Below are 10,715 nucleotides of genomic sequence, written 5' to 3'. Positions count from 1 at the left end.
CTTGCTCTGCCACTTATGGGCTATTTGGCAACAAGCTCATTATTTCAGCACTGAGCATACCTAGCAACCTGAGCAACCTTTAGATGGTTGTGAAGAAAAAGCTAATTACCATTTACTAGGTACCTGCTATGTACCAGGCACTGTTAGATGTTTTTAAAAGTTAGCTCATTTCAGTAAGGAGGATTATGACCATAATGCAAAATGCCTTGTAAACAGTTAACACTATAAAAATGTAAGAAATTATTTTTGTGGGGTATTAATGCTGAAATCCCTCCCTTACAATAAGAAAATTAGCAGAAAGCATTCCCATAGCGCCTCATACTTCTCTCAAGGCCCTTAATGTGAACAAAAGGCAAATGGTGATATTGCATGTGTCTGCATTCCTTCATCAGATGGCTAACAGAGGATAGAGACTAGGTATTACTTCTCTTTTTATGTCCATACCCAAACACAATGAGCACAGTGCTATATTCAAAATAGGTGCCTAGCAAATGTGTGTTAAAGAATCCAAAGGCAATTTAGGGTGAGAGGATCAGGTACTAATGGACAATGCTGATAAACATGATGACCGACTGATAAAGGTGATATAGATGATGGAACTGCCATGCTTAGAAACAACTCTTATCCTTACCATGGCCTATAGCCCTACAGTATCCATCTGCTGCTGATTTCCTTGACTTCATTACACTCAAAACATGTTCTCCTTACTATATTTCACACATATATATATTTCATATATATCAAGCAAACTTCTATGTCAGGGCCTTTGCCTTTGCTCTTTCCTTTGTCTGAATCACTCTTCCCCTAGATATCTTCATGGCTTATTCTCACTTCATTCAGATCTTTGTCCAGATGACACCTTCTCAGAGAAAACTTTTCTGCTGTCCTTTCTAAAACAGAATGCTTTATATCTCTCTAGCCCATTACCCTGCTCTATTTTTCTTCATCACACTTATCAATTTCCAACATTATAATTCTAATAGTTTGTCTATCTCTCCCACTAACCTATAAGCTTCAATTAGGGTAGAGATGTCTTATTCACTGTGACAACTCCAGTGCCTGGAACAAAGAAGAAAACCTCTTAACCAAATACAATTCTTTTTTTTCTCTAGTTGACCTACTATGCCCAGAGATTCTGCCAGCATGAATTGTAGTTGTGATCAATAGGATCAGAATGACATGCCAGAAAACCTGACATATGGAAACAAGTAACCGAAATAGAGCCTTTTCCTGAGAGAACAGGGGAGGTAGGCAAGTAGGGGTGCCTTCTCTAAAATATGAAATATGACTTTCTGATTAAATAGGTATATGCTGCCCAGGAACCACTAGGTTTCCTGGATTTTTTTAAAATCAAGAGCCTGTAACATCGTTGCAATAATTTTAAGGTATAGATTTTATAAACAACCATGAGGCTACTAGCTTAAGTCAAAACCTTTCTCTAGAGCAGTGAGGGGGAACTTGTAAAAGCCTTTGTGTTGATTGTGAGCTTGGGCCTTAATGAGATCATCACTTAATTTTCAAGAAATATAAAATTTAACCAATCCAACAAGTAGGTATCTCATGTAAGTGCTTAGATTCTTCTTCCCCTCCTGTCTTCTACTTTTGACATTGGAACTAGGACATCAATAATGGTGTCCCAGTGAATGCTCTAACTGTGCTATTCCTCCCCACTCTTTAATCCCGCTGACCTCCTTGCTTTATCTGTGTTTCACTCCAGTCACTTATCACCTTAAGCCAACTTTACTGTAACAACATCATCTGCCCATACTGAGTATAACCACCAACAGGAGGAAACAACTGTTCTACTACTGAGTGTTCACAATTCTTATAGTATGGATGTCATAGTTACTGTTCACATAAAGAATTGCTATACTGTGGCCATTTAACTGGAAGACTTATTGAAGGTACTTCTATTGTATATAAGTTTGGGTCTCCAGGAAGCAGATCTTGAGAAGTTTAGGAGTGCACAAGGTTTACTGGAGAGTAATGTGCATGAAAGACAAAAAAAGGAATAAAGCAGCATAAGCAGGAAGAGCCTTCAGATTGTGATGCAGATCTGACATATGTGGAAGGAAAGTGGAAAGGAAGCAAGCTTTAGCAAGGAGAGTTTCATGTCAACGTGTAGACCTGAGAAAATCTTGGCAAACCCAATGGGGAGATCTGGAGCAAAGATTTCCCATTAGAAGCCACCCCCATTGGACAGAAAGGACCAGGCACTAGTAAATACACCATTCTCAGTCATTGGCTGATGGCCACCTGGGAAGCGCATGGCCTCCCCTCAAACACTGAAGCAGATCCTAAAGGTGCTGCACCTGGAGAGTGTCAGCTCACTGTACAACTTGCAGATGAACAGCAAGTTATTTCTTGAAAGGAGATCCAAGCAGTGTACCTCCATGGCTGCCACAGCTGGCAATCAAATTGCACCTGGAAATTATAGCCATCCATTGTTTCAATCATCTATGAATGAGGCAGGTCCCTCAAATTACAAACCACAGCTGAATGGGAGCGTGCTAAGTAGGTGACAGTGTCAGATTCTGGACTTTTGCACATCTTCAAAAAGAGAACACATTGACCCATATCTGAGAAGTGGAAAATGAGATGACTCTGACAACCTGACAATTAATTAGGAGGGTAGAGGCCAGGCAAAGGAACTATGAAGATGTGGCTGCTTTTAAGGCTTGATGTTAGTTACTGTGGGTCAGATATTTGGGTTCAAGAACCTGGTGCCATTGGTATTTTGGCTGAAATAGATAAAATAAACTATATTAAGTTTAGAGAGATATCATATTCATGGGTGGTGAGACAATATTATAAATTAAGTGATTATCCCTAAAATTAAATTGGAACATTAAGTGCAGTTTCAGTAAAAACACACAAAAGGAGTGACTTCTTTGAAACCAAGTCAGTAAATATAAGGAAGAACAAATGTAAAGATCAGTTAGGGCAAAGGTTATGAGTCTTACTAACATAATTTAGACTGTAAGATAGTGTGATATATGTATATATATAATATATATATTATATTATATGTAAGAAAAGATAAATAGATGACTTTATGAGAATAAAAAGCACAGAAGCAGATCCATCATGATGAAAACTTGAGTTATAACTGAGATTTCATACAAATCTGTGGGAAGAGAATAGGTTATTCAATAAATGGCCCTAGGAAAACTGGAAAAGTAGTAAACAAACTGGAGAGAAATGAAATTAGATCTCTACTTCTTGCCCTGTGTACAAATGGCCTCCAAGTGGACTAAAGACATAACTGTGAAAAGCCGAACCTGAGTACATACCATTTAAGACACTATGAGCACAAGGAATAATTTCTTGATAAACAACTGGAACAGAACACTGAAAATATTGATAAATTTCATTGCATTAAAATTTAAATCTTCTATGTTGCCAAGACCTATAACCATAGTGGAAGATAAACCACAGGTTTGGAGAAGATATTTATAATGCATGTAACCAAGAATTAGTATTTAAAATGTATATGTAATGGCTGTAAGTAAAAAGTTTTTAAAGACAACCAGAAGAAAATTAGAAAAGAGGATAGAACATTTCTGGAAGAGGAAAAACCAGTGCCTGATAAATGTACAAAAAACAGTTCAACTTCATTAATAATCAGGGGAAGACAAATGAAACCATGAAGTTATACCCTGTTATCCCAACAGATTGGCAAATACTAAAAGACTGAAAATACAAAGTGTTGGCAAGGATATGGAGAAATGGGAGCTCTCATACCTTACTGGTGGGTGTATAAAAATGTATAACCATTTGGATTTGGCAATGACTAGGAGTTAACAGTAGTGCATACCCTTCAACAAAGCAATTCCTCTAGGACTATATTTTAGATTAGAACCATTCACACGTGTGTAATGGAGTACCTGTATAAGAATATTCACTGCAGCATCATTTGTAAAAATAAAATATTGGATGCAATTTAAGTATCCATTAACAGAAAAATGGAAAAACAAAGTATTGCATAAAAAGTCATATTAAAAATTGGGGCTTCCCTGGTGGCTCAGTGGTTGAGAGTCCGCCTGCTGATGCAGGGGACACGGGTTCGTGCCCTGGTCCGGGAGGATCCCACATGCCATGGCCGCTGAGCCTGCGCGTCCGGAGCCTGCGCTCTGCAGCGGGAGAGGCCATAACGGCGAGAGGCCCACGTACGGCAAAAAAAAAAAAAAATTCATGTTAAAAATTAAAATGAATATACCAACATTCCGTGTATTAACTTAGAAGATGTATTTCAAAGATCCAATGTTCAGTGAAAAACAAGAAAGTTGCAAAATGGCATGATTTATATATAGTTTGAATATATGCAAAACTCATTCTATGTTGTGCATTATGCCTGCTTACATAGTAAGTTTATATAAACATGCCTGGCAATAATACAAACCAAATTCAGGATACCTTCTGGATTTAGAAGGGCCTTAACCAAATCTGTTATGTTTTATTTTTTAATAAAAATATATCAACTCATGCTTTCACAAAGCTATGAACCAAATATAACATACATTTTTTTTGGTAAAGAGATTTTGTTAAAAGGTAAAAAAAATATTCATTGAAGTATTTCACAATAGAATATTTTAAGTGAAAAAAAAAAGAACCTGGTGCCATTGGTATTTTTTAACTGAAATTTTGTTGATATAATTATAGATTCCAATGCAGTTTCAGGAAATAATAAACAGTTTATCCAGTTTCCTCCAATGGAAACATCTTGCAAAAATATAGTATAATATCATGACCAGGATATTGACATTGATACAATCCACTAAACTTATTCAGACTTCTTGTTTTATCTGTACTCAACTGTGCACACAGCATGATAGTCAAGAAACTGAATAATTTCTTCACCACAAGGATCCCTCATGTTGCCCTTTTAAAACCTCTTTCACTTCCTTCCCACCTTCCTATCCCATTCCCTAGCCCTTAGCAACCACTAATATCTTCTTTCTCTCAAATTTTCTCATTTCAAACATTTTATATACATGGAATCATCCATTATGTAACCATTTGAGATTGCCCTTTTTCATTCAGCATAATGCCTTGAGATCCATCCCAGCAGTTGCATGTATCAATAGTGTATTCCTTTTCATTGCTGAATTTATTCCATGGTATGAATGTGCCACACAATGTTTAACCATTCACCCATTGAAGGACACATGGATGTTTGTTTCCAATATTTGGCTATAAATATTCTTGTACACATTTTTGTGTGAACATAAGTTTTCATCACTCTGGGATAAATGCCCAGAGATGCAATTGCTGAGTCATATTGTAGCTGCATGTTTAGTTTTTTTAAAGAAATTGCCAAAGTGTTTTCCAGAGTAGCTGTACCATTTTACATCCCACCAGCAATGTATGAGTGATCCAGTTTCTCTGCATCCTCACCAGCATTTGGTGTTGTCACTATTTTTCATTTAAGCCATTCTGTGTGTAGTAATAAGCTCATTGTGGTTTTAAGTTCCATTTCCCTAATGGCTAATGATGTTGAACATGTTTTCATCTGGCCATTTGGATTTTGACAGTTTCTTTATTAGCTTCTCAGTATTTAGCCAAGTTAGTTTTGAAGATACCAATATGATTCAACTAAGCAAAAGAAGCCAAGGAAAAGCGAGAGTGGGATAATATTCATCTCATGCTCTTCATCCAACCCAATCCACTTTCCAGAAAAAAAAAATCACCCAATGCTCTCTATACATACTACATATTTTCTGGCCTCTTTGTTTCCCCACATTATTCTCTGCCTGGATTGCTTGTTTCTCCATCTCCAAATGTCCAGATTCCAAGAAATACAAAGTTTCAGCTCAGATGGCAACTTCTCCATGGAACTTCACTTGATCCCAGCAGCTGGAATTAATCTCTCCCTCATCTGAACTTTCCTAAGAACTTTCTAGAAAGTTTTCCATTTTTGCTTTATATCACAGTTATATGTCATATATCTTAACTATCCAAATAATCTATGAATTCTAGAACTAGTGGCAAATAGGCCAGGTCTTCTATCTCCTAGTCCAGTTGTCCGTCTTGCCTATATCAAGCTCCTCACATTAAAGTACAGTTGTTAAAGACAAAATACAGGGTGTCCTCCTGGTAGGAAACAATCCTCTACCTAATTATCCAGAAAAGTATCTCAGAGTCACACACCATTTAAAACACTAGCAAGGTCTGCCAATTTTTGCATTCAATACCCTTTCTTCATATCAAGGTTTGAATAACGTTTTCATTGTCAAAGAAATCACCGGATGAGAAAATTAGTCTCTCAGAGAAGAGGACTAGAGGTTTATACAATAAGCACATGAAAAGAATTAAACAATTATTGAAAAACAAACAGGAAAAGTTAGAAATAAGATGTGACAACAGACATTTTGCGATTCAGAGTCATTTCTAGAAAGGTTAGAGAGAAGACAGAGAAGGAGAAGACTATAAAACCTAGGAATTTTTACACTGCATCTCTTTAAAACTTGGTCTAAGTAGATTTTCAAATAGCCTTTCTTCTGTGAGAATAAATTTCTTCACAATATTGATCCAAAATAAAAGATGTAATTAGATGTAGCTTTAGAGGTAAAGAGGATTGACAAACAGAGAAATTTAAAGCGAAGAAAATCATCAACCTGTACACTTAAAACGTATAAATTTTATTTATGTAAATGAAGCCTCAATACAACTGATAAAAAATGAGATGGAGGTTACAATATTACATAACTAGTCTGAGAAGACTTCTGTGAGTATAGAACATTTTATCTGATTGCATTTAGCCTCTAACCCCTTTATTTCACAGATAGGAACTTACTCTCTCCCACTGCCTTTCTCTCTACCTTCTCTTCCAGCCAAAAAGCACTGTGAGAAAGAAGGCCTCCTACTCCCAAATTATGGAAAGCAAGCTAGAGATAAACTCCATCATCAAGCTTTCCACGCCATGCTCTGCAAGAAAAAAACTGATTCTTTACAGCCAGAATCCTGTGATTCATTTTTATTTATAACAACCTACATATTTCAAAAACAGTGTCTCATATAAAAAGTCATTAACATGGAGACAATACACTGTTGGTGGGAGTATATGGTAGTGTGATCTTTTAAAAGGTAGTTTGAAATTCCTTTGACCCAGAAATTGCTCTTCTACTAATATATCTTCACAGTGACTTCCCTGGTGACCAGTGGTTAAGAATCTGCCTGTCAGTGCAGGGAACACGGGTTCAATCCCTGGTCCAGGAAGATCCCACATGCCGTGGAGCAACTAAGCCCGTGACCCACAACTACTGAGCCTGCACTCTAGAGCCCATGGGCCACAACTACTGAAGCCCACAAGCCACAACTACTGAGCCTGCGAGCCACAACTACCAAAGCCCACGCGCCCTAGGGCCCGTGCTCCACAACACGAGAAGCCACCACAATGAGAAGCCCACACACTGCAACAAAGAGCAGTCCCCGCTTGCCGCAACTAGAGAAAGCCCGTGTGCAGCAATGAAAACCCAATGCAACCAAAGATAAATAAAAATAAAAACACATTTAAAAAATATATATATATGTATATGTATCTACACAAATTCATTTATTCAACAAATACTAAACAACTAGTATGTGCCAGACACTGAGCTGGACACTGAAGAGACAGCAGTAAACAACTCAAAGTTACAGTCTACACAGGTCTTACATTCCAGTAAGGAAAGTGACTACAAAAACTATGTCAGGTGGTGATCAGTGCTCTGAAGGAAAATATAGTTGTGTTCACTTTATTGCTTTGTTCATAATCACCCATAACTGACATATACATGGCATGCATTACCCTGCATGCATTTTGTGTGTATCAAATGACGAATAACAAATAAAAGAGAAAGCAGGATAAGGGGACCAGAGTGATGGAGGAAAGCAGGGATGCCATTGTTTGTTGAATGGACAACCAGGGAACTCTTCTCTGATAAGGTGACATATCAGAGAGAACAAGTCAGGGGGTGAGCCACACAGAAAATCCACAGGTTCTGATGTAGAAAGGGGCTTGCTGTGTTTAAGCAAGAGTCTTTGTGGCTGGAGTGGAGTGAGCAATAGGAAAAATAACAGTCGTGGAGGTGGCAGGTAGCCACATCCTGAAGGCCCTAGTAGACCATGGTAAGGAAGTTAGATTCTAGCTAAGTGTGATGGGAAGACATTGAAAGGTATTGAGTAGGCTTATATTTTTAAATGATCAAACACTGGCTGCTGTGTGGAGGACAGACTATAGGAGGGCAACGGTGTAGAAATGTACAGTGATGATCACTGTCTCTGTGTTTAAAAGAATAAAAATATAGAAACAGTTCACATATCCATTAGTGACAATAGCTTAAGGAAATGGTGATGTAACCATCTCCTGGATCACTAGGCAGCCATTCAAAAGAATGAGGCAGAACTATATGTAATGATTTGGAAAGATGCCTATGATACACCGTTAAGTGAACAAAAAGCCAATTGCGAAACAAAATGTCTGGTAAGATCCTTGTTTAGTGAAAAACAATAAGAAGAAAATATGTAGATCTATACATACACACACACCCCTATTTGCAAAAACAGAAATAAAATAGAAGTATACAGAACAAACTGGTAAACTGTGGTAGACAGAATAATGGCCTCCCCAAAATATTCACATCTTAATCCCTGGTATCTGTGAATATGTTATCTTACATAACGAAAATGGCTTTGCAGATGTGATTAAGCGTGTGTCCCTTAAAATACAGAGACCATGCTGGTTTATCTGGGTAAACCCAATCTAAGTACATGAGTCTTTAAAGTGGAGAAACTTTCCCAGCTGAATCAAAAAGATGGTAGCATGAGAAGGACTTGACACCCTGTTGCTAGTTCTGAGACGCAGGAGGCTATGTGAAAGGACCAGAAAGAGGCTTCTAGGAGCTAAGGGCAGCCCCTGGAAGACAGTTGTCAGCAATGCAAAGAGAACCTCAGTACTGCAAGGCACAGAATTCTACCAATACCTGAATGAGCTTTTGCAAGCAGATTCTCCACTAGAGCCTCCAGACAGGAATGCAACCTGCCTACAACTTGACTTTAGCCTAGTGAAAACTGTCAGCTTTCTGACCCCTAGAACTGCAAGATAATAAATGTATGTTGTTTTAAGCCACTAAATTTGTGGTCATTTGTTACAGCAGCAATAGAAAACTAATACACAACCTCTGGTAAGTGGGATTGGAGGAGGGAACAGAATGATGGAGACTTTTATTTTCTCTATTATTCACACAGTGTTGAAATTTTATAAGAAGCAAATTCTGCACTGGGTCCCACAAGAAAAAAAGACCCCAAGCAAAAAGAGAGAGATTGAGAGAGAGAGAGAGAGAGAGAGAGAGAGGGAAATTAGATCAGTTAGATCAAATTGCTGATCTCCACTCCAGAATCACTGAGTCAGCAGGTCTGGGGGAAGGCTTCAGAGTTTGCATTTCTAATGAATTCCCAAGTGCTGCTGATTCTGCTGGTCCAGAAACTACACTTTGAACACCAGTGGTTAAGAGACTGGGGTCTGGAACCAGACTTCCTAGCATCAAATTTTGGTTCCACCACTTACTAACATTTTGACCTTGAACAAATTATTTAACTGCTCTTTGCCTATAGTTTCTTCAACTATAAAATGGGAATGATAATACTAGTACCTACCTAATGAGCTTATTATAAGGATAAATGAGTTAATACATGCAAAACATTTAGAAGAGTGTCTGGCACTTAGTTAGAACTAGGTAAATATTAAACCATTATTAGTTTACTATTTACTCAAACTGAAATCTTGTTTTAAATCATCCTGAATCCCTTCTTGAGAGTCATTCATGTCCTTCTCAAACTGCCTCCCTTTTTTTCTCACTTTCTCTGACTTATCCATCTTTTGATAAAAGTGTCCTTAATAAAGCTTTTGTTGTAGCCATCCTATTAACCTTTAGACCAAAACCTTTATAGAGAGACCTCTTTCTTCAACAAACCTGCCCCTCATTGGGGTAATGAAGGCCTCCAGCTACAGACCAACAACTTCCCTTCTCCTTTCCTGCATCTTATCCTTCACTCTTCTTATCCCCTTCCATTGAAGGGGGAATGTCTCAGGAAAAAGGAACTGTTATAGCAGCAAATCTCTCTTGCTCAGGCTTCTCTTGCAATAGCTGAATAATTGGATTGGTCTGTCCCACTCTGGGTGAGCTACAGAATTATTGTTCTGGTGAGAGTTTGATGAGGAGATACCAAAATAACAAATGTTATTTACTTCAACTTTTGCTAAACAACATAGTTTGTGCATCATGTCTGTCTTTTTGATCAGCTGCCTCTACTCATGTTCAAAAATATGTGGTTTATAAATAAATTCAATCAAGAGACAAGGCACTTTCAGCTCTTCAAATTGTCAATCTCTATTGGCAGCAGCGGTAATTTCAGCTAAACACCGATGAGGCCAGCAGGCTGCTAACTCTCAGCCTCTTCTCCTATTTGCAAACCGTGGCCTCTGTGAAACCCTTGCCCACCCTCTTTCTCCATCCAGCTGCCAGTAGGCAGGTTTTCAGCCTAATTGTATCCTTATCCTGAATAACTTTGAACCCGGGGAAATTTACACCAGGTGTTGCAAATTTTACTGGTAATGAGTTAATTTACACATATGGTTATCACTTCTCATCCAGCTCTCCAGCAATTCTGGAGTGCTAGAAAAGGCAAGAAGCTGGTTGCAAAGGAGGGGGAGGCAGAGGGGAGGGAGGGGGAGG

Source organism: Lipotes vexillifer, unplaced genomic scaffold, assembly GCF_000442215.2.
Source record: "Lipotes vexillifer unplaced genomic scaffold, Lipotes_vexillifer_v1.1 scaffold637, whole genome shotgun sequence".
In the NCBI taxonomy this organism is placed as follows: Eukaryota; Metazoa; Chordata; class Mammalia; order Artiodactyla; family Lipotidae; genus Lipotes; species Lipotes vexillifer.
The sequence above is the reverse complement of the archived record's forward strand: the minus strand, read 5'-3'. Positions refer to the sequence as shown.